Below are 27,770 nucleotides of genomic sequence, written 5' to 3' on the forward strand. Positions count from 1 at the left end.
TGTACTGGGGAGAGCAGGCTTCGCAGTTATTAACAAAGATCTCAAGCTCAAGTCTCTCTACTGTTCTATATGCGTAACTCCCTGGGTTGAGAATCCTGGCAGAAGGACGGCTGAATGGCATAGAAGGGTCTAGGCATTTATGGGTCCCTTGCTGAAATGTCATGCCCAATGCACCAACACCTTGTTCTGAGTGTCTCCTGTGTCCCAGGTATTTCACATGTATTATCTATCAAACCTCACATCTGGCACACAGGAGACACTTAATAAATGCTACTTCTTTTTTTTCCCCATCCTGGTTCAATCTCCCGTCCATCCTACACTTTCCCACCTACTTTATTTTCCTTCTACATCTCGTTTTGAAACGTACTTAAGGCAACAGACGGCACTGCTTTGCTTGCTTTTTTATAGTGGTGGAACGCATCTGGCTGGTCATACAACATACCAGTAGCTGATTCACTGAGAACTTACAGAGGGTGAGGCTCAGTGTTAATAACTTCACACATATTATTTCCCTCTATGCTTTCATCAACCTTATAAGGTAGGTTCAAATACAATCCTTAAAAAAACTAGGATTTGAATTTGGAGAGTCTCCTCTAGAAGCCATGTGTGTGAAGACTACCACTTGGCTCAGAAGCATCTGTACCAGCCAGTAAAGCACCTTCTACCTCCACTCTTCAATTTCTTCCCCAATGCTGTCTCCAAAACTCCCTGCTCTGCTTCAAAATCTGTATAGATACCCATATCTTCAAGCAGTTGTTGGGATTCTCTGCACCTGGGAGAAGTCCTGAGGGTATAAAGAGGAGAAGGAGTCACCATGCGTTGACTGCAAGTCAGCCACCTGCAAATCTCATTTCCCTACCTGCTTCCAATAGGCAGCTCTCTTTCCCCTTGACACTATCCCTCTGTGACTTTAATAGAGCTGAAGTCAACATCACACCACTTAATCAGTCTTTTTTTTTTTATTTGTGCTGAAGCAGAGTTGTGAAGTCAGCAGGAAAGGAGTGGGAAGGCAAAACTCTGTCTCCCAGGGCTCCCCCAGAGACCCTACATGCTTTGGGGTCAGGGAGCATCCTTCACAGATGAGCAGCTGTATTTTATAACTGTAATAATAACTATAAAAATAATAACAGTAAAAAATAACATGCTTGCAATCCTTTACAGTGTATAATGTATTTGCACACTCATTTGTATGTAATTTGGTCCTTCCAATTGCTGAGGTGGAGATAACTATGATATGTGTATAATTTTTTTTTAATTTATACTTATGTTACTTGTTACTTTTATTTACATGCATATGTATCTTTAGACCTGTGAGCAAGTTGTGACTGGTGTCAAAGGAGACAGGGAGAACACAGGGCTCAAGTTCAGGAGTCCTGAGCCACCCCAGTTCTGCCCTGCATCGGGTATGTGACTTTGAGCAAGTGCATTCACTTGTAGAATTTCAGTTTTCCCCTCTGTACAATAGACATCATGATTTTCACCTCCCAACACTAGAGAAGAGTCTAAAATGTTTGTAGGTGACATGATCATATATGCAGAACCCCCTGAAGACTCAACAACAAAAAAAATTAGAATAAATAAATGAATTCAGTAAAGTGCAGGATACAAAATCAGCTTACAAAATCAGTGACATTTCTAGACACAAAAATCTAAAAAGAGAATTAAGAAAATAATCCTATTTACAATAGTAACATAAACAATAAAATACTTTAAGAATAAATTTAACCAAAAAGGTGAAAGACTTGTGTACTGAAAATTAAAGAATATGCAGATAAACGGGAAAATATCCATGTTCAAGGAGGGGAACAATTAACATGGTTAACATGGCCATACTACCCAAAGTGATCCACAGATCCAGTGTAATCTCTATCAAAGTCAAAAAAGAATACCCAATGTTATTCTTTCCAGAAACAGAAAATCTAATCCTAAAATTCATCTGGAACCATAAAAGACTACAAACAGAATAATCTTGAGAAAGAAGAAAAAACCTGGAGTCATCATAATTCCTGACTTAAAAATATATTACAGAGCTACCATATTCAAAACAGTATGTTACTGGCATGAAAGCAGGCATATAGACCAAGGGAATAGAACAGAGAACCTAGAAACAAATCTACACATTTATGGTCAACTGGCCTTCTACAAAGGGTACCAAGAACACACAATGAGGAAAGAATGATCTTTTCAATAAATGGTGTTGGGAAAACTGGATATCCTTATCAGAAGAATGAAATTAGACCATTATCTCATACCATGTACCAAATGAACTCAAAATGGATTCAAGACTGAAATATAAGATCTAAAACCATAGAACTACTAAAAGAAAAACATACAGGAAAAAGCTCCTTGACATGGGTCTAGGTGATGATTTTTTTTTTGGATATCACACCAAAAGCACAGGCAACAAAAATAAACATAGACATGTGGGACTGTATCAAACTAAAAAGCTTCTGCACAGCAAAAGAAACAAATAACTAAGTGAAAAGGCAACCTATGGAATGTGAGAAAATATCTGCATACCATCTATCACATAAAGCATTAATACCCAAAATATATCAGGGACGCATGTATTTTAATAGCAAAAAAAAAAAAAGTTTTTTTAAAAAACTGATTTTAAGATCAACAAAAAACAATTACGCATTTTTTAAAAAGACATACAAATTGCCAAAAGGTATGAAAAGGTGCTCTTAACATCACTAATCATCATGAAAATTCAAATCGAAACCTCAATGAAATAATATCTCACACCTGCGAAAACGATTATTATCACAAAGACAAAAGACAACAAATGTTGGTGAGAATGTGGGAAAAAGGGAACCCTTGTGCACTGTGGGCTGCAAAGGGACATAAATTGGTACAACCATGAAGGAAAACAGTATGGCGGTTTCTCAAGATACTAAAAATAGAACAACCCTATGATCCAGAAATCCCACTTCTGGTTATATATCCAAAGGAAACAAAATCAGGATCTTGAAGAGATTTGTGAACTCCTATGTTGATAGCAGCATTATTCACTATTATAGCCAAGACATAGAAACAGCCTAAATGTCTGTCAATGGGGGAATAGATAAAGTGTGCAAATTATATAGATAGACACAGATAGAGCAAAATTATTTGGCCTTAAGAAAGAAGGAAATCTTGCCATTTGCCACAACATGAATAAACCTTGAGGACACTATGCCAAGTGAAATAAGCCAGACACAGAAAGACAAATACTGAATGATTCCACTTATATGTGGAATCTAAAGTAGTCAAATTCATAGACACAGAGAGTAGAATCGTGATTGCCGGGGCTGGGGGAGGAGGGTGAAGTGGGGACATGCGGTCAAAGGGTACAAAATTTTACTTAATTTGCAGGATGAGTGAGTTCTGATGATCTAATGTACTGCATGGTAACTCTAGTTAACACTGCCACACTGTATATTTTACATTTGCTGAGACGAGGTCCTAAGGGTTCCCACCACAAAAGAGAATAGCATAGCACAGCATAGGATGGCAACTGTGGGAGGTGACGGATATGCTGATTAGCTTAATTGCAGGGACCACTCCACAATACATTAAAACACCAGATTGTACACTTTAAACATATACGATTTTTATCCGTCAATTTTACGTTAACAAAGCTGAAAAAAATGTTAATTAACATCATAAAATTCCTGCAGCAGTGCCTGCTTATAGAAGGATCTCCAGACTGTTGGTTTTCTTCACCCTTATCTTTAGCAAAGTATTTGTTCAACAAGCACTTGCAGAATTGAAGTAAATTGGTGACCTGACTTATGATCAAATATATGTATGTATTTTTTTTTTTTGCAGTGGCTGAGTATATGGACAGCAGAGTAAAATCATTTAGATTCTCCTCTGCAATTTTCCATCACTAACGATAGGAAACCAGCAAGTGTTTTAACCACAGTAAGCCTCTGGCATACGTAGTGGGTGTAACAGTATCTACCTCGCAGGTTTACTGTACGGAGAAAGAGCATGGAAAGGGCACAGTATAGCGCCAGACACACACAATTGGTATCTGTTGGTCAGGACTCTTGGGGTCGTCCTCTCCCCCCTTCTCTTGTTCAGATGATGGCCTCTGAAGGCTGTGGAATGGCCATGCAATCCAGTCCAACAGTCCCATCCCACATCATCACCACATCCGCCAAAGCCAAAAGCATCCTGTAGGATCAGAGGGTGTGAGAGCATTTGGACACTGATTCCAATTTCCAGGCAATTGTCTCCTATCTCTGCTGTTGCCTTGGTCATCAGGAACCAGCATCACTAAGGCCTACAGCTGGACTCTGCTTCACCAGAAATCCCACCTGTGGGAATGAAATGACTCTGGGGCTGGAAGCAGCTCTTGCAGGAGGGAGCTCCATGTTAAGCCAAACTCAAAAGGAACCAGATGGCATTTATATCCCCCTTGGTATTTCCATCTCACTGCTCCAGGGGTTCCCAAATTAAGAAGTCAAAGTTACCATCAGACAGCACCATGTATACAAAGCAGTACAGAGCTACGCAGAGAGAATCCCAGACCCCTTAGGAACCACCTGGTCCTGCCCATTTTTCAGTGAATGACTTTCCCAAGGTTACATGGGGAGTGGAGTCCTTTTCTCCAGAGAGAACTAGTGTGGTGCCCAGAATGTGTATCAGAGAATCCTTACCTTTATCATCTCTCATGTCCACGTTCTCTTCCTCTCCTCTATCGAAGTGCACAACTTATACACTGTAAGTAACTTTACTTCCTGGGAAAACCATCCTTTCCTCTGATGTAACACCATTATTAACAAGAGTGAAGAAGGGACAAGACTTCTTCCTTCCAACACTCACAGCCTCCTCATCATCAATGCCTTCCCGTTTATATCAATCACCACAAAAGCCAGGATTTGAAGTCAGTTCTCATAACCAGACTCTCAACCCCACTGTTCTATATATCCTCAAATTGCACCCCTCCTCCCAATTCCTCAGATCCTTCCACAGTGCCCTCTGCAAGTTGGGGTTTTCCATCAGGAAGATCACCCAGGTCTTCAATGACTTCACTGGAGTGTCTTTCTGCCTGGCCTTGGTCTGCCTGAAATTCAGCAGATTTCCCGGGGGAAGTGTATTCTTGAAGTCCTCTCTTCCTCTGTGCCTGAAGAAGCTGAGGTTTATGGTCCCTTTTTTCCTCGTCACCTTTTCTAGATCATTCTTCTTTCCTCCTACACATACACCTACACTCACAAACACACAAGAATTGAAGCTGATACCATCAGACTATGCCATCTCTCCCCGTTCCTTGTTCCTGTCAACTACAAACTCTCAAGTTACCAGCCCTTATTCCTTGACGTTCTTAGTTTGTGGATTACTCGCCCCAACTTTACTTCTAGTCTAGTTCTTTGTTGTAACATCTTTATCAGGACAGTATTCACATACCAGAAAAGCCACCCATTTAAAGATGGACAATATCACGGCGTTTATTATATTCACCGAATTGCACAACCATCGCCACAGTTTAATTTTAGAACATCTTCATCACCCCCGAAAGAAACCCTACATCCATCAGCAGTCCAACACTCTTCCACAGCCCTAGACAACCACTAATCTACCTTCTGTCTCTACAGATATGCCTATTCAGGACATTTCATATAAATGGAATCAGAGAACACATGATTTTCTGTGTCTGGCTTTTTTTCACTCAGCATAACACTTTCAAATTCCATCCATGTGGTAGTACAAATCATTGCTTAATGTTCCATCATACCTCATTTGGATACATCATATCCAGATTTATTACATTCTACTTATCCATTCATCAGTTGATGGACATTTGGGTCGTTTCCACTCTTTAATGTTACAAATAAATGCTGTTATTCACATTTGGGTGCAAGTGTATTTGTGAGGATGTATGTTTTTATTTCTCTTCGATGTATACCCTAGGAGTGGAATTGCTGGGTCACAAGTTACTCCTATATTTAACAACTTGAGGACCTCCGAACTGTCCTCATATCGACTACACCATTTCACATTCCCACCAGCAGTAAATAAGGGTCCCATTTCTCCACCTCCTCTCCAACAGCTGTGACTGTCTTCTTTATTGTAGCCAACCTAGTGGTATCTCATTGTTTTGATCTGACCTCATGGTTTTGATATGCCCTTTCCCCTTCGTCTCCCTTTCCTCTGGGGAACCAGCCTGCCTGCAAAAACACTTGCTCAGAAATGTTCCTAGCCATGCAGAAACTTAGGGGTAAAGCCTACCCCACATGAGGCGGTCTCGCCTGGACCCGTGTTGGATGTGACTGAGTGGAAAGTCTTTCTAGTCAGGGTGTAGTGTTTGGAAACCCCTTTTCTACTGATACAAACTACATTCTCCACACACGCCTACTTTTGTCATTTTTATTTTATAATCTGTTTTGTAAATTCATTTTGTAATTTTTCAGTCCATTCAGCACTTGGACAGGGAAGCAGATTTCTAGTGAGTAGGGTACCTCATTTCCTCAACTAAGTAAGCATTTTACGTACATTATTATCTCACTTCATTCTCACCAAAGTCTTTTAACTTATTATCCCAATTTTACAGATGAGCAAAGTGGAGGTAAAATTAGTTGTTCAAAGTCACCCAACTGAAAAAGTTGAAAATTTGAGCCTATATCGGCATTTATCCTTTATCTTTTATTTTTGAAAAAACAGAGGGCCAAAGATTTTACTAGAATTTCAGCTCTGGCCCTCACCAGCTGTATCACACTCAATGCATGAATACACCACAATAAGCCTCAATTTTATCCTCTTTAAAATGGGATGAATAATACTAACCTTTCCTACATTGAAAGGGATGTATGATCCTTGTGATAAGGATCCTAGAAGGTGATACAAATGAAGGCACTTTTCAAAGTAGAGAATACTTTTCATCTAAAGATTCTGCTTTTTATCAGGCCAAGTACGGTATCTGTCAATCCCAAACGTGGGAAAACAAATTAGGTAAGTCATAAATTGAACACATCTTTTTCAAATGTGTCTGTCTCCAAGGAAAGACAAGATTTAGCTTCATTTCAGCTGACTTTCCAGTCTAATGACCTACAATTCACTGCTACGCTTTCATTCTCATCCCAATGTGCTGCAGCCCACGTGGAAATGTCTGATAAACTGGGAGCTTCTTTTGATTCTTGGGCAAAGAAGATGTTTTCTATTCCAAGCACCCATATCTTTCTCTGAATATTTTTCTTCATATTCTTCTGGGGGTTTTGATCTCACATTATTTCTCTTTTGATTCAAAGGAAAAGGGAAAAAAAAACCTACAGGACCTTTCAATTATTTATCGCAGAAGGCATTTAAGGCCTGGTTTCAAAGTTGATTTCTGGATTTCTATACTCACTCATGCACATCAGGAAGCCGGTTTGACCTCCTGGGAGGAGAGCTCAGTGAAGGTCGGAAGATGTGTCTGATTGACACAGGGGACATCAGACGTTCTGACCCAGAACTCCGTCTCCCAGCTGTGGTCAGGACCATCATTGTGATGGAAAGGGTTGCTGGGAAACTCTTCCAGCCACCAGACTCGCCCGTTTGCTCTCTAACCTCTACTACTTTTCTCGCCATGAAAGAGGAATTCGTGGCTTTCTTTTAAAATATTATAATTTAATTCATTTTCAATTCAACAGATAACTTATTGAATCTCTATGCTTATTTTGTGCCACACAATGTGCTAAGAGCTACAGATGGATATTATTCATCATCCATGGGGAAGGAGGTCAGGAATATCCAGGGCTCAGACCGCCTGGGTTCATATCCCAGCTCCGCCACTTACTGGATATGAGATATTAAGCAAATCTCTTCTCCTGTTTGAGACTGAATTTTTTTTCATGTGCAAAATAGGGATGATGACAACAACAACGATAACAATAATAATACCAACCATATAGTGTTTTAATCCATATAAAGCACAGAACACAGTATCTAGCCCATTGCTGCCCATTAATAGGATGAGGATGAGGATCATGTTCTAAATGCAACTAAGCAAAAGAAATATGATCCCTGCCTTGATTCTCCAATGAGGAGCATGGACATTAATCAAACAGCTGCATAATCTTATAATTACTAAAGTGCTACAGTGGATTTTGTTGGCTGCCCTTCCAACACCCATCTCAACCCTCCCCTATTGCGTAATAGCCATGTGCATTTAGGGGAGGGGAAAGGAACTGACCCCAACCTCAGAGCTTCAGAAACATCCTATATGGCCCAATTCAATATTCAGAATTTCCATTCCATCCTACTGCGATGAACTCAGAGGTGGTCGTGTGACCTAAATCAGTCTAACCAAAGGGAAGCCCAGGAACCCCTCGTTCTCTGCCACTGGATATGACAGAGGAAGTCTTAGAAGCAGTTAGAAGCCATTTTTCAACCACTGAAGGAGCCAAGCTTAAGATGAGGCCAATACTATGGACAGCAGAAACAAGATATATAAAGAAAATGGGTCTTTGGTGGTATCACTGAGTCACTGGATCTAGCCTTACCTGAAATCCACACTATCTGGAGAATATTTAAAACAAAAGTAGTCTTCAATAATGAAATGAGAAACAACCAATTGAAAATAAGCAAATGATCTGAATAGACATTCCCCTAAGAAAGATGTACAAATAACTAATAACCATATGAAATTACATTCAACAGAACTGGTTGTAAGAAAAACGCAAATCAAAACTGCAATAAGATTATAATTTCACACCCACTTAGATGGCTAGAATCAAAAAGTCACACACCAACAAGTGTTGATAATAACATAGAGACATCAGAATCCTCATGTACTGGGCTACTTGTTGAACCATCCCCAGTTATAACCTTTCTCATAGGATCTCCAGCGCTTTGACCCCAGTAGACAAGTCAGTGCTTCTTGGATCCTTCATCACCTACCTGACCTGGCAATAACTAAAACTGGTGATGACCAGTAAAACAACAGAACACATCTGCCAGACATCTGTAAGCCTGACTGAAAATGCCACGGAGGCAAGGAACTTCTGTCCTGCTCACCTTGTATTCATACACAGTGGCACAAAGACTGGTGTATAGTACCTCGCTGGGAGATCCCTGTTAAGTAGATGAATGTCGCCCCTGGTACTGAAATTATTACTTTCTCCACTAGGTCCTGCCACTGGGCAACACCACTGCCTGATGATCATCTCTGTAACTCCAGAATCCAGCACCGAGCTGTATCAGAGTAAGGCACTCAGTGTATATTGGTTGAATTCTTCACTTTCTTCATTGAGTCAATCACCAAGCTAAAGAAGATGTCTGTTCCCCGTGAACACTCACCAATTCTCCAGTGCAGCTCTTTTGACACACTTACCCAATTCTGCCTTGCGCTGTAATGGATCACAGGAATGGCGGTTCACTCCCAGGAGATCTTGAGCTCTTCTGAAGGTGGGGGTCCTATCTCAGGCATCCTCTGGGGCTCCCCCTGGTTGCACAAATAGAAGCTCAGTGCATATACTTGTCAAATAGCAGGCAGATGATTGAATAAACAAATAAATAGGAGGAGAGAGAACTACTCCAGGGAGGGAATGAAGCCACGGTGTCTGGAAGGCTGCGGCATGGTCTGGTCCATGCTCACTTTCCACTAGATTGAAGTGACACGGTGATCAAGATGTATTAGTAGATATCTTGTCTGTTTCATTATCTCCTCCCGCCAGACTGTAATTTCCCTGAAAACAACACCCGTATCTAACATGTTCACCTCTGCATCTGTTTAACACACAAGTGCTCAATGTCTGAACACTCACCCACCCAGGAACTCCCCACGGTCCCAGCACTCACTTCTCCTCTCCTGCTTTTACTCCTGCAGTGAGCAGCGGAAGCTCTTTGCCTTCTAAATTAATAAGGACACCATCACAGTGGTGATCAGCCTCCTGCCACGTGCACCCCCCACCTCCTGCCTTCATACTTTTACAACCGACTTGAATCATTTAATCTGCAGTTAATTCAGAAGCACCCAAGCCAAGCTCTGATATAGCGGATGATCAAGATAAACGGCTGGAGTATTTTTACGAGCAAAATCTCTCCAGATTTTAGTCCATAAATCATTTGCTGTGAAACCGCTCATTGTCTTTAGGCAAGGCTGTACCATGAGGGAAAATTCTATCTATTTATGAATCAAAAGTCAGGGGATTAGCAACAGTGTGAAGCAAAGAGACTACAATATAAAAATAAGATTTATCTCTTAATATTCTGCTTACAGCTACCCCTCCACCTCTTTCCCTTACTCACTTTCCAGCACAGACTAGGAATTCAATTTCATGTCTGTTCTGCAGAATCACGGGGGGAAAAGCAGATCTTAAGAGGCAGATTTTAGAGAATACTTTAGCTCCAGACAAATTCAATCAATTCCCTTCAGCTCTAAGTTGAAAGTCACTGCCTCGGAGAAGTCTTCCGTGATGACTTGGGCTAAAATTAGAGCCTTCCTATTCGTCACTCTCACAGCACAAGTTTTTATTACTTTTCTTGCAATTGCCACCGTTTTAATTATATATTTGTTTTTCTGCCTACTTAATGCCTCTCTCCCGGGTAGACAGTAAATGCCTTTACATAGGGACTGTGACTGTATCTGTTTTCCCCTGTATTTCCAACCCCTAACACAGCACATTGCATAAAGGAGGTGCTGAGCAAATACCTGTTTTATATAAATACATAATGAGAATTTTCCCAGCTCTTTTTCAAAGTTAATTTAAAGAGCCCACCACAGGTTTAAAAAAAAGCATTATTTAACTCTTTCAAGTATTTTAAATTGCATTGGCTAAACATAAAATGTTTCTTTTTTATAAAATAAATATAGGTTTATTCTATGCAAACCATTGCATATGTTGTATAATACTCGCAACAATGCCAAAACCTGGTAAAATACTTCATCCCCCATTCTAGCGATAAGCTTGGGAAGCTTCAATGATTTAGCCAATGTGTGCCAGCCAGTAATGTTGGAGTAGGATTAGAACTCACATATTTTAACTCCTAAATTCAAATTCCTGTCACCGTGCTCTGTAATCTGACCACTGAAAAATCACAAGAGATGCAGAAGGAATGTATTTCTTGATGGAAACTTTTTTTCTCCTTCCTGGCTCTCCAGCACTAGAAGGAACAAAAGAAGTAAAAACAACTGAAGACCAAAGAGGGGATTACGTTTTCTTCTTCTCTTTAAAACTTGCAGAAAATAGGCAGACACGATTCTGGACATGGTCAGTGTGTTTTAGACCCTGCTAGTACCTGCCAGCGAAAGGATTTTTTCAGACAACCTTGCAGGATGTCAGCCCCTGGGGCCAGGTCCTGCTCTATGCAAGATCCGTCTTTGGGTACATTGATCCAAAAGGCGTCACTGCCAACAAGCTCTAACAAAACACACCCACACCTGCGCGCACACATGCACATGTGCGCACACACACAGAGATGCATTTGAATGAAAAGTTATGCCCTCCAAGGCTCACAAATGTGCTCACACATATGTTTTCACAAACAAGCAATACATCATCCCCTTCACCATCACAGCAAGCACAGAATCAGATGACTGCTGTTAACTCACACACGTCTACACACAAATGCACCCTCATGAGCATCTGATAAATGGTCAACACACCATTTTTAACACATACAGTCCTTTTACACCCATTTCCCACTTTACTACCATAATACTAATTGTAATTATTATAAATACTAATATTATATTATAATAATTTGAGAAGCAAGATATGTCACCCCAATGGCTTAATGGGGGTCTTTAACCTGAGCCTCACAGGATGGGTTTCAGAGGGCCTTGACGTCCCCTGGAATTGGGTATGCCTACATTTTCTTCTGGATGTTAAGGTTCATGGATTTCACGCTCATGCCTTCCTCCAAAAAAAAAAAAAAAAAAATTTTAGACCACCAAGCCATGGGGACCATCTCATTAATCTGAAACTCAAGACACCAATGAATATAAAGTTTATAAAGTGCCGTTTTCCCCTATTTCCTCGCTTATTCACACATCTGCATCCCTGTGGAGCTCACCTTGCAATTATGACTTTTTGACAGATGAAGACACCGAGCACAGACACTTCTAAGCTCATAGTCTCTAACACCCACGTATTTCTTTTCCTGCCTGCCACTCTCTTGCCATGGAAAAAGAAGAGAAACTGACATCTGAGCCCATCAACCTGATAAGAGAATTTCACACATTTTCTCCACCTCCCTGAGCCATGAAGTCACACATAGGTCATTCCTAGGAAACCAACGCAGACAACGGAAAAGTCACCATTTAAATCAAAATTTTAGTTTCTGACTCTACACCCAGTCAAGATAACATCTGAACAGAAAGAGACTAAGGATTCCCTAAGAGATCCTCTGGTCCACCTTTAACAGCTCTATAAGCAGGTGTCCAAGGGGATGAGTCTTTTTCTCTTCTTCCCTGGCATGCTCTTCATCCAGATATCCTCACTCACTCCCTTCCTTCCTTCCTTGTCTGTTCAAATGGCACGCTGTAATTCACATCGTCCCTGACCACATGGTGAAACACCAACCACCCCTCTTCCCACCCAGCCCCACAATGCTACTAATCTTGATGTGTCTCTGTCTTTAGTACCTATCCCCTTGTAATGTGTAATACATGTATTTGACTACGTTTGGTGTTTGTCTCCCTGTGTGAGACTACAATCTCCAAGAGGCAAGGGCTTTATCCATTTAACTTGCTGTTCCAGAGTCTAGAAAAGACATCCAGTAAACATTTGTTTCATGACTAGAGGCTTACCAAACAATTATAGAGATATAGGCAGACTCTTGAGGAAAAAAATCAGTCACTTGACCAAGGTCACCTGCTATGAAAGAGCTTTCAGCTCAAGGCATCTCCTGAGTACTGTATTTCTGCTACATCATCACTGCCTCCCACATGTGAATTTCATAACATTTCTCTTTGGTTCACTTCCCAGAGGCGTGAGCGAGAACTTTCCCAGTATTAGGGAAGGAAAATCTCTTGATAGTCCAAGTTCCTTAACAATAAGGAAATTCACTGGCTTATGGGCCTGGCAAGTACGGAGGCAGACGGATGTCAGAACTGGCCTGATCTGGTGCTCAGAAAAGTCATGATGGACCTGATCTTTTTCCCCATCTTTTTGCCCTGAATTCCGTGATGCTAGCTTTACTCTGAGGCTGGGTATCATCTGAGTCCAGTCAGGAAAACAACAAAAAAACAGATATGCTACGTTTTAAATTAACTTATTTATCTAGACAACCACAGATTCACAGGCAGTTGTAAGAAATAACAGAGAGATCCCCTTTACCCTTTGCCCAGTTTCCCCCAATGGTAACATTCTGTAAAACTCTGGTCTAACATCACAACCAGGATACGCACATTGATGTAATCCACTGATCACGTTCAGATTTTCTCCATTCTACTTGTATGTGTGTGTTAAATTCTATATTAATTTTCATTTTATCACTTGCCTAAGTGCATGGATTCACTACCTCAGTCAAGATACTGAACATTTCGAGAACCTCAAGGCTCTCTGACGCTCCCTTTCACAACCGTACCCACTACACTCTGTCCCCTGTATCCCTAACCCCTGGCAGGCAACCACTAATCTGTTCTCAATTTGTAACATTTTCTGATTTCAGAAATGTTATATAAATGGTATCGTACAGTATGTGACAATTTTGAATTGGCTTTCTTCACTCGGCATAATTCCCTGGCGATTCATCCAGGTTGTTGAGTGTCTGAGTAGTTTTTTTCCCTTCCCTTGCTGAAAAACTTTCTTGCTGAAAATTGAGTAAAATTCCATGGTACGTTTGTACCACAACTTGAGTTCATTTAACCATTTACCTGTTGAAGGGTATCTAGGCTGTTCCCAGTTTGGAGGCAGATTATGAATAAAGCTGCTAGGAATGTCTGTGTGTAGGTCTATATGTAAACATACGTTTTCATTTCTCTGGAATAAATGCTTACGGCTGCATGTGTGTGTCATACATTTGAGTGAGCCAGTTTCTCTGCAACCTTGTCAGCATTTTGTGTTGTCAGTATTTTTTTTATTTTCTCCATTATGATAGCAGAAATTAGTAAGTGGGACTATATCATGCTAAAAAGTTTCTGCACAGCGCAAGTAACCATCAACAAAACAAAAAGGCAACCTACAGAATGAGAGAAAAATCTGCAAATCACATGTCTGATAAGGGATTAACACCCAAAATACATAAAGAACTAAAAGAACCCCAAAAAATTGGATTTAAAATTGAGTAGAGGAACTGAAATGGACCTTCTTCCAAAAGGGACATAGTAATGGTCAACAGGTACATGAAAACGGGGCTCGGCATCACTAATCATCAAGGAAATGCAAATTAAACCACCATCAGATACCACCTGACATCTGTTAGAATGGCTGTCATCAAAAAGCCAAGAGATGCCAAGTGCTGGCAAGGATGTGGAGAAAGGTGAAACTCTGAACCTTCTCGGTGGGAATGCAAATAGGTGTGGTCACTATGGAAAACAAAATGGAGGTTCCTCAAAAAATTAAAACTGGAAAGACCATAGGATCCAATAACCTCACTTCTAGGTAAATATCCAAAGAGAATGAAAACACTCAACTCAACTGAAGAGACATCCGCACTCTCGTGCTCATGTGGCAACATTAAAACCACCAAGATAAGGAAACAACAGAAGTGACCATCAACAGAAGAATGGATAAAGACGACGTGTACCTGTAGATGTATACAATGGGATATTATTCAGCCGGAGGAAAAGACAGAAATCCTCCATGAAGAATTCATCTGTGTGACGTGGACGGCCCTTGAGGGCATTACGTTAAGTGAAGTGAGTACCACAGAGAGAAGAAATACCGTGAATATGCTTACCAAGGAGGTTTGCTGGACTAAGTGTTCGTAAGTACAAGGTTCCCCATTTGGCTTAACAGTAAAACCCAAACTCTTTGACTCAAGGTTCCCCATTTGGCTTAACAGTAAAACCCAAACTCTTTGACTCAACTTTTAAGAACTTCCAAGAGTTGCTACCCACCTGCCTGTCCAATGGGATCCTTGTTCATTCATTCAGCAAATAACCACCGTATTCCAGGGCCTGTGCTGGGCACCAGAGAAACACTGGGGGACCTTGCAGAGTTTGGTGTGTAGTGAGGAGAGCAGGGATGGAATAACTATGATGGGTGTCACCACAGTTGGCTGCCGAGTGCTACTGGCATGTGATGGGGGGGTCACAGCTCCCACCAGAGGTTGGGGAAGGCCTCCCCAAGGAAATGGCATTTCAACCCAGTGGCAGTTCACTAGACTAAGAGGTGGAGGGGGAAGAGAAGGTTCTAGGCATAGGCATCAACATGGATGGGATTCCCAAGTGGAGGTGAGCCTGGTATGTGAAGGAACTGCAAAGCCTTCGCGACTAGAGGTGAAGAGAGACGGTGACGGAGCAGGGTGAGCTGGAGACATAGCTCCAGGCAGAGGGACAGAGTGAAGTTTCACTACTTGCTAAATAAGCACCAGACGCAGTTCCCGGCCTCCTTGCTTTTTCCTATTTCAATGCTGGTCCTTGATTGCCAGCCACCTCAAGCCCACTTCTCACAGTCCTTACGTAAAAGTCCCAAGCTCACGCCAATACTTCCACGAACCCAGTCCTCTTCTTAGAGGGCACTGACTCCGCTCCTCCCCCTTCCTCCTTGCATCACAGCTGTGAGCAGACATGAGTTCCCAGCACCTGTCTCTGCACGTTACACACCTGAGGCTTCCTGAGGATAGGGCTGTCTCCCTATCACCCAGCTCGATCGCACACGTGTTCCCCTGAGATAAGCAGACCCCTGATCGCCTCTCCTTTGATTTATTCTATAGTGCCACACACCTAGTAGGAGTTAATGAATGCCTAGTGGGAATTAGTAAATGTCGATTGGGTTAAGTGAGCAACAAAAGGAGAAAACACATCAGCTGAGAAGAACACGGTTGAGGTCAGCCCAGAGGATCTAGCAGCTGCATGCTGACACTTAACCGCAGCCCCTGTGGCTGAGCCAGGAGTCCTTTCCTGAAGGAGGATCAGAAAAGCGACAGTGGTTGTCACCCAGGCTTGGACACTTATCAGCCAGTGTTCTCTGTCAGTTTACGGTCGTTGGTGAGACATGCAGCAGGAATGTGCCTATCTCACTGCAACAGCATGCCAGGGGATTTCACTATTGTCACAGCATTTCCCAGCCCAGGTCCCACGTGAGCGCCACAGCTGTCACACAGCCTCACCCCGTCATCAGCCTCCAGCCTGGCACTTCTCGACAGCGGTAGCTTTTAGCACCCTGTGGACAGCCAGGTCCAGAGAACATGTGCCTTGTTCTGAAACTTGTCAGGAGACAACCCCACCCTGACCCACTGGTCCAGGAGGTCGGGCTGATGTCATGGGTCCTCTGCAAGGGCTTCTGTCACTACTGAAGACGGCTTCAAATGCTGTAAGACAGACAAAGGAAACCAACCCCCGGACTTACTTCTCCCACATCAGACTCAGCCCACACGCTGAAAAGGAGCTCACCCGCTTGCCTGGCGAAAGCATTTAATGTTTTAATGCAAACTTCAAAGATGTAAATGTACATGCCTGATGGGGTTCAGAGCTGGGATGTGGGCAACGTCTGGGAGTCAAAGGATGCACACTGGGTTAATGGCTCTGATGTTCAGACCTGTCTTGTGACCACAGACAAGCCACTCTCCACTCCACGACCTTTGTTCATCCAGCGTGAGGAGGGAGGGATTGACCTTTAAGGTCTCACTGCTCTCCCAGCCCACGATTTCCCACTGTAGAGTCTGACAGAAGCGCCTACTCTGGGCCAGCGAGTTGGTTGGGTCCTTTCACCTCTGTTATCCATTGATCCTCCCGTCTCTGTAGACTTCAATATTCCCAAGGGTCCCGATGTTCCCGACAAGGAAACTGCAAGGTGACGGCTGAGCCAAAGGAGTGGTTTTTCTGAAGTCACATGGATATCGAAGGCAGCCCTGGGATTAAATCCAGGCAGCCTGACTCTTGCAACATCTCCCCTGACATCAAAATTACCTCCACATCCATACGCACACACCCCCGCCAGCCACCAGAGCCCATGGAGTGTTCGGTGTCATCACCAGCAGAAGAAACAAAAGGGCATTAAGCTGCAGAATGAGACACAGAAATTGGAGTAAAAAGAGGTGGCCTGGAAGTATCTACGTACCAGAGTGGAAACAAGGACGGCTCTGTTTTTAAAGGCATAGATGTCTATAAACCCAGAATGGGTGAATCTGGTCCAGGCTGGACACCAAGGCACAGCTTAGGAGGCGTGGAAGCCTCTTTTCATGTTTGAGGAAAAGAGTAAATTTCAGAAATGAAGATCAGCAGAATGAGAAGCAGAAACTATTGGTCATGATCTTTATCTTCTTAAAGGTTTTCTTGATTAAATAAAACCCACACTCCTTCATTTTAGAGAGTCCCTTTTATTTAAGAAACTGTTTTTTTACTATGCCTGATTTATATGACACATATATGCTATATATACGCACAATGTATAATATATGTAATGTATATGTGTGTGTATATATATACAATATATAATATTTTACATGAAAATTATTTCCATCAGATGGAAACAGCATTAACCACACTGCATATATGAGAAGCCCGAGGCCGAGCCAGGAAAGATGACGTTGGACAAATTTCTTCCTCATCCTCAGATCCGTAGTCTTCACACGTCACTGATGAGCAGAGACTGCTGGCTGGCTACCCAATAGCCACGTTTCCTTTCTCTCCTGTCATCAAGGGTTGATCATGTGACCAAGTTTTGGAATAGCAGTAAGTAGACATTCGTGACAATTCCAAGAAGACCTTTTAGAGGGACCTGAATCAACGATGGTGGATGCTTCGTACCCCTCCCCCCTTCTTTCCTCCTGATCCTTGGACATGAAAAGGTGATGCTCCCACCATCTTGGGCCATGAGATGACCTTGAGGACAAAAGCTGGTCATTGGGATGAGAAAGCCAAAATAATAACAGGAGACCAAGTGCCTGAGGACCTGAAGTGGCCATGCTAACCCTGGCTTGCCTTTCTCTGGAATTTTTTAAGTAAGAAAGAAAGAAATTAATTCTGTAAAGCCCCTGTTCTTTGGAATCCTAGCCATTACAACCAAACAGTTTAATCTGAGAAATGATACAGAAGGAAGATCGTCTGCCCTGTGAAGCCTGGTTCCTCCCATGATCACAGGAGGACAGAAGGAGTAATGGACATCACGTAATTCATTAGATGCCGGGTGCCGTCAACTACATGACACACTACCATCTTACACAGCACCGACAAAGAACAACGGTTGCCAATTAAACTGTGACATGCCACTGACGTAAGATGCAAATCCATTTCAGAAATGTTAAGATGTGAGGGGAAAGCAACCTATGAAATCTGTGGACTCAGAATTCAGCAAAGCACAGAGCTTAGATTTAAAATTTTATCAGCTTAGCCCATCCTCCCATCCCTATTTTGAAGGAAAGAAAACTGAGGCCCAGCCAGAAGCAGTGACTTGTCTGTGTTCAGCAACAGAACCAGGATGAGAATCGTTACTGGAAGCCGGGAGCCCTTTGACAGGTCCCAGTAAGACCAAATTTTTGCTCGTGTCACCTTGATGGCTAGTGACATGTTTGTTTAATCAACCACTTGTTCCTGTTTTTCCCTCTAAAACACATGGCACTGAACAGGTAGAGACAAAGGCCTTCACCCCTCCCACACACAATGGACCCAGCAGTCACAGGAGATGATGGAGGCAAATGACACAGGAAATTCACGCTCCACATTGCCGGGTCTATACTTTGGTTGGCGGCCCTGAAGGAGGCAGAGAACACTGGGTAAGCTGCAGAGAACCCCAGGTAGGAATCTTCTGGAACACAGGAAATTGAGGTGGTAAGGCAGTAGCATATGTCTGGGACCCCAAGGAGACTCAGGTCAAATCTCTGCTCCCTCCTCCTGCAGTGAGGAGACACACTGATGAATGGTGCCCATCACAGAAGATGCCAGCAATCCAGACACCCAGTTATCAGAGATGGAAGCAGCCTGAGACCATACATCACTCCAGCCTACACGTAGATAAACATGCTTCTCATCTCTCATAGTGTGATCGGGGCTAGAAAGACCATGCTGGTACCAGCGTGGTTGATTCTGAAGGCAGAGGCCACAGTACAGAGGCCACTTCAACTGTTCAGAGAAAGGCTACCAGGGCGCTGGACTGAATAAATAAAGCTTTAAAGAATAAAAGGGATGATTCAGGCAAACATCTATAAAGCTTCTAAAACATTAAGCTTCTGAAGTCATTTTCCCACTTTGGGTACCATTTCCTCCTCTGCCCCCAAAAGTCTCTGCCCTCACTCTCAACATCCCTCATTGCAACCCACCCTTCTTTGAGATTATGCATAAAGAAGGTCTGAATGACTAATAACAGTGTAGATGGCCGATGACAGCTGCATTCATACAGGGAACCCAGGACAGTCTAAATGATGCAGTTGTGACGACGGAATCTCAATCGGCCTGAGAATGGAGAAGCACCTGAGTCACTGGGACTCCCATTGCTACTGACCTCCTCAGCAATCTTCCCAGCACCAAGGACGCTCCATGAAAAATAAGCATGGTTTTCCCAATTTTTACTTGTCAAAAAAAAAAAATCTCAATATGGGGGTGTGTGTGTGTAAGAATATCCAATTAGTGAAATTTTGTGCAATAAAACAATGTAAAGAAAGGTTAAAAATTACTTTTCAAAATACACACCAGCATGGGTTGGACTCATACAGCACAGAAAAGCAGAAATGTCTGGAAGCCCTGCCTTAATGAAGACATAAGAATGGTTTATAATCAGCAGAAGCCTTGAAACTGGCTCTCTCTATACTTAGATCAAGTCAGATGAAGTTCATGAAAATGCTTTAAAAGCTAGAAAGAGCTATAGACATGTTTTGTTTTTTTTTCCCCAACACAACATGGTTTGAATTGGTTTTGTTCTCACAGGGCACTGATTATATCGCAACAGAGTCCTGCCCACCATCAGAACTAGAATTATCTTTGTTTTACAGGAGGAGAAACAAAGCTTCAGAAAATAACCAGCCCAAAGCCATGCCCTTCCAAAAACTGCACGATTAGCAGTCAAGGCGGGGGACAGTGGGCAGGGTGTGAAATTCCAAAATGCAAAGCCTCTTCCTTGCGATTGTTCCCAAGGAAAGGAAGACAGAAGTGATACTTACTGAGCACCTAACAAGGTCAAAGGAAGCTTTTAAGCATCATGGTCTCATGTGCTCCCCAGAACAAACCTGGGAAGTTACCATCATTATCCCCACTAAGCTAGTGAGAAAGCTGAGGTTGAGAGAGTTAGGAACCTGCCCAAGGTCACCCCAAGGAGGTGGCAGTGAGACAGGAGGGAAGGGGGCAGGGCACAACCATTAAAAGAATGACACAGCCATTAGCACCCAGATGGTGGAAGATTCAACTCCCAGTAGACCGTGAGCCTCCATACATGCCCATTGTAATACAATAGCTGCTAAATGGTGCTCCCACAGGTGCCAAGACAGTTTCAAGGCTGACCATAAAAGGTCAAAGGGTGGGTGTTGGTCCAGTGTCTGGGAATCCCAGCCCCTTCCCCTAAGTAGTTGGAATAATCCTCCCACTTGTTAGCCTATGAAGTTACCGAGCCCATAAAAACTAGCAGCCCCCACACCTCAGGCCATCTCTTTTTTCCTGGCCGACCCCACGCTCTGAGGCTGCCACTCTCCCTTCTGAGTAAGGTGGCCTGCACACTGCCAATGGAATGTGTACCTCCTAGGCCTTTCTCTTGCTTTTTGAGACAGCCTGCACTCTGTCTATGGAGCGTGTTATCTCTTTGAATAAATCTACCTTTACTCAACTATGGCTTGAATTTTTTTCTAGCACAAGTCAAGGACCCTCACTTGGCGGGACGCAGCCCAGGGACTTGACTGAGACCTGGGACTCACCATCCTCTCGTGCCCCATTTTCCCCTGTATGAGCAGGACTAGTAAACATCAGGCATGGCTAGCCTTTCCCGGTCCAGAGCTTCCCCAGCCCACAGCCATGAATATTCATTCAGCTTACGTGGAATAATAACGCCTCCCAGTTCATCTGGGGAAAAGAGGACCTGAGGGTACCTTCAATCTGGATGGATACAGCCTTGCCAGGAATTCATTTCTGGAGTAAGCAAATGGTCTCCCTCCCTCCGTAAACCTGCATGCCGCCAAATGAATGTATAATGAAGCCTTCAGAACATTGAGCCATTATTTTCCCTGCAAATCCTGGACCTAAAATTTAGAAGATCAGACCTTGCTTTGCTTGGCAGGGGGGCTGTATTACTGATTCATTCTGAAGCATAAAAAGGACAGGACAGAAACAGTCACTGGAAGAAAAGGTGTAAGAGCCAAGCAAAGAAGGGCAAGGTCAGGGTTGAGGGGGAGGGCAGAAGGAGGTGGGGGGGGAGGAAGGGGAGTACGAGAGGGAAGGAGGGGGCAGTTGCTGTGAGCCCAAGGCCAAAGATGCCTTTGAAATGCAGGCGCCAGGTCAGATCTCAATATAGAAGCTGATCCTAAGCTTCTAGAAAAGGAACTGGAGTTAGAACTTCTGTCTGTCCAGAAAGGCAGCTGGAAAATGGAGATAAAAGGGGGGACACTCATTTCCTCCCCCTTCCACCCCCTCACCTCCATCACACACAACTTTGAATTCCTCCGAATACAGGAGAGAGAGAGGGTGCTGGGCCCAAAGACAGGGGTGGGCTGGAAGGAGAGAGCGGGCCTGAAAGCTGATCAAAAACACTTTCAAGTTAAGATTAAACTCCGCAGATTGCAGGAGGCCAATTTAATGGGAAATGCTCCCTGTTCTCCTAGTCCCCTCCTCTGGCTTCCCATGGGAAGGGGACCGGGCTGTGATGTTGCTCATCACAGAAACCCCTGGGTACCAGATCTTATCCAAATGAGCAGCTGTGAAAGGCTAAAAAGAAAGAACTGGGGGAAAAATAGTTTACAAAGTGTTAAAAGGGAGACAAGGGTGGGAAAGGGGGATTTTAATTAGCCCACATCCTTTCTGGGGCGGGGCAGGACGCCTCGGGACACTGAAAGGCCATTGCCTCCGAAAGATGAAGCTGGCAGGGGCAAGGCCAGCTGACCTGGGAAGCAGGGGCCTTGAGTGCCAGCTCCAGGTCAGCTCCTTGGCTTTTCCCAGCCTCAGTTTCCCTGTGCAGCAAGTGGAAAGGGTGGGGTGCTGCTGAGCTCGAGACTGCGCTACAGAGTCAACGGGCACAGTGGTCAAGCCCAGAGCCTTCAAGTCCCCCCGCTCCCACCCACAAGCTGTGTGACCGTGACCACAGCCTAACTTCTCCGAGCCTCAGTGTCCCTTCTATGAAATGGCAGTGATGATCATTTCTACCTGTTAGGAGTAAGGTGTTGGATCAAGTAAATTTGTCCACATGAAGGGCGTAAAACAGCATGTGGCCCACAGGATGTGTCCACCCACATGCAAGCTGCTGTTGTGGGTACCAGACCGTTCAGAATCATCCTGAAAAACGTGGTGGGATGGGGGAGCGGCAGCTCCTCTAAGTACAGATTTGAGACCCAACCCTACAAGTCATTTAGGTCATTCCTAAGTTTCAGCCTTGTTTCATCCAAAATAAGGGGCCTGTGAGTATTAAAAGAGGTGTGTGACGGCCAAGTGCTCTGTAAGCATGAGGTCAACACTGGTTGTCACCTCTCATCAGTGGCAACGTGGGTGCAGGGCCACGCAGTCACACGAGATGAAGGCATTCTGGAGACCCACTGCTCTGGTTCACCGTGCGGCGTTGTGCACGTCAGCATTTTGTTAAGAGGATAAATCTCACGTTAAGTGTTCTTACCACAAAAACAAACTACCAAAAACAAGGGGAGGGCCGGAGGAAACTTTTGAAGGGGATGGCTGTGCTTCTTACCTTAATTGCAGAGATGGTTTCACAGGTGTACGCATACTTCCACGCTCATCCCACTGTGTACTTTATTTATGTGCATTGGGTTGTTTATCAATTATACCTCAATAAAGTTGCCTAAAACAGGAAATTTTATTACACAGAGGCAATTCTAAATTATGGATATGTTGTATTTTAGAGGGAAGAGAATAATTAAACAGAATATTATTAGTATCTCATTTCTTTTCAATAAGTGCAAATTGGATTTTGCTTGATATTTAATACTATATTGCTATGTATAAATAAACAAGCAAATGGATGGATGGATGGATAGATAGAAAGATAGACAGACAGGCAGATAAGATATTCCTGTTATCTCTTTAAAGGACTTTGCAGATTCTTAAATTCTAGGATGATATTCTGTACCTCTTAGCATTGTGCGTGCACATCCCCGACTGACAAGATCCAGCAGGTGGCTGAGTACTGCCCCACACGTTCTAGGAGCACGTTAGCATGTCTCCAGCTGGACAGCCATGAAACCAGAGGCAGAGCCGCGTACGGCGGTAGGGTATCTGCAGGCAGGGCTTCCAGCCTGCCTGGGAAGCTCTGAGGTCATCGACGGTCACAAACATCAGGGTGTTTTCTGCCTCCCTTCTTCCAGTGGCCAGACTACAAGATGCTTGACCATGGAGAGAGACTAATTTGAAGCCACCGCATCTCTCAGGAGGGTCAATGTGTTATCAACTTTTTCTCCCAGTCTACGGCCTTTTTCATGTTGAGAACACCACCCATTGCTTCGAGTCCATCCCACCACTTGCTGCAGGAGCAGGTGCAGAGGAGGGACGAGGAGTGGGGTCAGAATGTGTCACTAACATGCCATCTTTGAAGCCCCTTCCCCTTCTCTGGGCCTCGATTTATCCAAAGGGAAACTAGAACTAATGATTCTTAAACTATCTGGATCATACAGTATTCTATGTCTGTATCTCCAGCCCCAAAGTAAGCATTATATAGTTGTGATGGACATATTAAAAAGATCCCCTCAACCCCCACCTGCTGGTGTTCACATCCTTATGCAGCCAACTCCCTTTGAGTGAGGGCAGGGCCTGCGGCTTTCTTTGAACCAATATGGCAAAGATAACGGGACGCTATTTCTGTGATTAGGTTAATGAGGTTGTAACACTGGTCTCCCTAGAAGACTCTCTCCTTTGCTGCCTTTGTGGCCATGGTGGGGAAGCCCATGTGGCAGAGAACCAGCGAGGAACTGAGGGTGACCTCCACCCAACAGCCACCAAGGCTCTGATGCTCTCACCAGACAGCCACATGCAAAAGAATACAACCTGGCGATCTGACACCATACACAAGAATTAACTCCAAATGGTGGGGAGGATATAGCTCAGTGGTAGAGTGTCTGCTTAGCATGCACAAGGTCCTGGTTCAATCCCCAGTACCTCCACTATGAAATAAATAAAATAAATAAACCTAGTTACTTTCCTCCTGCCAAAAAAAAAAAAACTCAAAATGGATTAAAGACTTGAATATAGGACTTGAAGCCATGTAATTCCTAGAAGAAAACGTAGAGGCAACCTCACAGACATCAGTCTTAGCAATATTTTTGTGGATCTGACTCCAAAGTCAAGGGAAACAGAAGCCAGTGTAAACAAATGGGACTACATCAAACTAAAAAGCTTCTACCCAGTGAAGGAAACCAGCATCAAAACAAAAAGCCAACCTACTGAATGGGAGAAGGTGTTTGCAAATCCTACGTCTGATAAGGCATCCATATCCAAAACACAAAAAGAGCTCATACAACTCAACAACAACAAAACAAACAAGCCAAAGGAAAAACGGGCAAAGGATCTGAACAGACAGTTTTCCAAAGAAGACGGAGATGGCCAGCAGGGACATGAAAAGATGTTCAAAATCCCTAATCGAAAACTGCATGTCAAAAATCACAGTGAGATATCACCTCATACCTATTACAGTGTCTATTATCAAAAAGACAAGAAACATCAAATGTTGGTGAGGATGTGAAGAAAAGGGAACCGCCATTCTCATCAAACGCAGGTAGGAATGTAAACTGGCGCAGCCACTATAGAAACAGTATGGAGATTCTTCAAAAAATTAAGACTAGAGCTACCATATGGCCCAGTTACTCCACCTCTGATCTCAAGAATATGAATATACTCATTTGAAATGATACATGGACCCCTATGTTCACTGTAGGGTTATTTACAATAGCCAAGGTATGGAAACAACCACAGTGTCCATCAACAGATGAATAGGTAAAGAAAAGGTGGTATATATGTGTATATGTGTGTGTGTACTATCAATCATAAAAAAGAATGAAATCCTGCCATTTGCCACACCATGGATGGATCTTGAGGGTATTATGCTAAGTGAAATAAGTCAGACAGACAAAGGCAAATACCGTATGATTTCACTCATATGTGAGATATAAGAAAACTAAACAAACAAAATAAAAGATTAAAAAAAAAAACACTCAGAGAAACAAAGATCAGATTAGTGGCTACCAGAGGGAAGGAGTATAGGAGGAGGGTGAAATGGGTGAAGGGGGTCAACTGAATCGTGATAGATGGTAACTGTACTGGTGGAGGTGTGCACTTTGTAGAGTATTCAGATATTAAATTATAATGCTGCACCCCTGACACTTACATAGTAAAAAAGAAAGAAATAGATCCTCGGTACTATAGCTTCAAAGAATTAAATTCTGACAAAATCACACAAGCCCACAACCACTTAGTCAAGCCTTAAGATGAGAGGGTGGCCCAGCCAAAATCTTGACTTCAGCCTTATGAGCCCCTAAAGAAGGACCTCGTTAAGCTGTGCCCACACCCCTGACACACAGAAGCTGTGAAATAATACTTGTGTGTTGCTTTTGGCCACGGAGTTTGTCTTAATATTGGTAACAGTGCTGGATAAGGTATACAATAGGATAAAATGTTTCAATAATATTACGATGGAGCTATACAATAAATAATTGTTGAATGGACTAGGATAATAATTGTGGCAGTCAAAATGTCACAGAGATGTTCCCCAGTGCCTCCTTCTAAAGGAAGCTTCCCAATCCAGATCTCCTGCCGTTCAGACAGCCCCATTTTCTACCATGTAATGTGGTTTCCTACCACACTCCAACCACGATCGATTCCACACTGTCCTGTGAAAATATACTGTGAACCACGGATGTGATTTCAGATTTTCTAGTAGACACATTAAAGAAGTAAAAAGGCAAGAAAAATTGATTTCAGTAACATGTTGGATTTAAACGATATAGAAAGATACCACTTCAACGTGGGGCACGAGCCACGTTGCAAGAGCCCAAAAGCCACATGTGATGGAGCACTCTGGAGCCAGTGCAGGGTTTACTGGACAGCTGCCCTGGAGGTAACTAGTCCATAGATTGGCCACCCATCAGAGAACCAACCCAGGGATCTCTCCTGACTAGGTGAGTTTAATCAGCCACATTATTTTCCTCTAGGCAATTTGAACTTAGAAACATAAAAAGATGGTCAGGTGCTGTGAGGGACCACAGCTGAGAGGTGAGGAGGGGATCTTCTGAGGCTGAGAGGGGCCAGGAGCACATCTGGATATGGAGGAGAGGGGTCTCAGAAACTCTAGAAGCAGAGAAAAGCAAATAGCCACAGAAAGCAGATAAATGGAGTGTCACCAGGATCATGTTAATAGCAGGTTATTGGAGTAGAGAAATGATCCTTTGTTCACTCATTCAGCAAAGATGTAGGAGAAATCCCCATGCACCAAGCACTGTGCCAGGCACTGGGGAATGAGTAAATCGCAAAATAGATACAACCCTTGCCACCAGAGAATTCACAATCTAATAGGAAGTGACAGGGAACAAATAAAGTAAACGTGTAGCTACACAAAGTGCTTTGAGAGAGACTTACCGGCTACTTGCATTGTAGGGGGGACCAGCGAAGGCTTCTAAGACAAAATGACAATGAAGCGAGATCCTGAGAAACGACCAGGGGTTTCCCTGGTGACAAGAGGAGACAGGACAGTCCAGGGAGAGGGACGCATGCAGGAAGACACAGAGCCAAGAAAGACCCGAGCCCTCCGGAACTAAGGGAGGCTGTGGGCAGGAGCATCGTCTGATTAGGGAGAGGGCTCTGAGTCGAGGCTGGAGAAGCAGGCAGGGAGGGCATGTCATGCAGGGCCTTGGGGGCCACAGAAGGGGGCCCTGAACTCCTGCCCAGGTTCCAGGAGTCACTGCACCTCCAGAACCACCCATCCATTCCAGGACCCTCAGGACCCCACCCACCCCTGGATCCTGGTTCTTTGATTTCCACCAGAATGTGTTCCCCATTTAAACTCCATAGTAAATAAACTCACTTTCTTTTAAACAGTTTGAGTGGCGTTTTTTGTCTCTTTCCACAAAATAACCACAGAAAAAAGCAGCGCCCGCTTGGTGCCTGGCCCCCGCACCCCACTTTGCAGCCTTGAATGGGTTTAGTGGTCACAGTCAGGGCAAATGCCAACCCAGCACCTACAGCTGCGACCCTGACTGTGGCCAGCTCCTTACCGGAGGGGCCTAAGCACCTCCCTCCCATCAGCCTGGCCCTGACCTACTCACCGTCGCCCTGGGAAGGAGGCTTGATTCCGCTCAGTTTCCAGATGAGATGCCCAAGGCCACACAGCCAGCAGTCAGCCTTCACTTGCCCTGAGAGGCTGACCATCTTCTCAGAGCGAGGCCTGGTTCAGTTTGCAGGCCTGAAGCGAGCGTCTGCTTGTCAGCCGCGGGAGGCTGGAGAGGGATCCGAGGAGGTGAGCTGCCCACCTGGAAGAAGGCGCGAGGAGCCCACACGCAGCAAAACAGCACTTTATTGCAGAACAAGCCCATGGCGTGCACACCAGGCGGCGCTCAGCACCTTCTCCCAC

General features: G+C 43.7%; 1 long non-coding RNA gene across 1 annotated transcript; it reads right to left on the reverse strand.

Annotated features, from left to right (window-relative positions):
• Positions 1-386: 386 nt before the first annotated feature.
• On the reverse strand, positions 387-27,761 carry LOC140696149 (uncharacterized). Its single transcript, XR_012072234.1, has 3 exons — positions 27,466-27,761; positions 9,299-9,409; positions 387-784 (listed from the first exon to the last, which is right to left on the reverse strand). It is a non-coding gene; the product is annotated as an uncharacterized lncRNA (long non-coding RNA).
• Between the last annotated feature and the right edge of the window lie 9 nt (positions 27,762-27,770).

Source organism: Vicugna pacos, chromosome 4, assembly GCF_048564905.1.
Source record: "Vicugna pacos chromosome 4, VicPac4, whole genome shotgun sequence".
In the NCBI taxonomy this organism is placed as follows: domain Eukaryota; kingdom Metazoa; phylum Chordata; class Mammalia; order Artiodactyla; family Camelidae; genus Vicugna; species Vicugna pacos.